The following is a 261-nucleotide window of genomic DNA, read 5'->3' as shown; positions in this document are numbered from 1 at the left end:
GGCCATCGCTTTGAGTACGGTGAAGAGAAGTTCATTAAAATGATGCAACTGTTTGATAAAGGATTCCAGATTGAAGGCTCCATTTGGGGACAGGTACAGCATTTAAAAATACTGATCACATCCTAAATTCACGGGCCACAGCTCTGCCATTTATTCCTTACAGGAATGTTTTTTTTAAATGTCAGTGAATGATATGGTATGTAAAGTTTATCAATATTAAGTCTCCTCACTACTAGAAGCATACGTACTGAAGTGTCTGAC

This window comes from Haplochromis burtoni, unplaced genomic scaffold (genome assembly GCF_018398535.1).
Source record: "Haplochromis burtoni strain Fernald_Lab_line unplaced genomic scaffold, NCSU_Asbu1 Contig_3828, whole genome shotgun sequence".
NCBI lineage: Eukaryota > Metazoa > Chordata > Actinopteri > Cichliformes > Cichlidae > Haplochromis > Haplochromis burtoni.
This window is presented reverse-complemented; position numbering follows the sequence as displayed.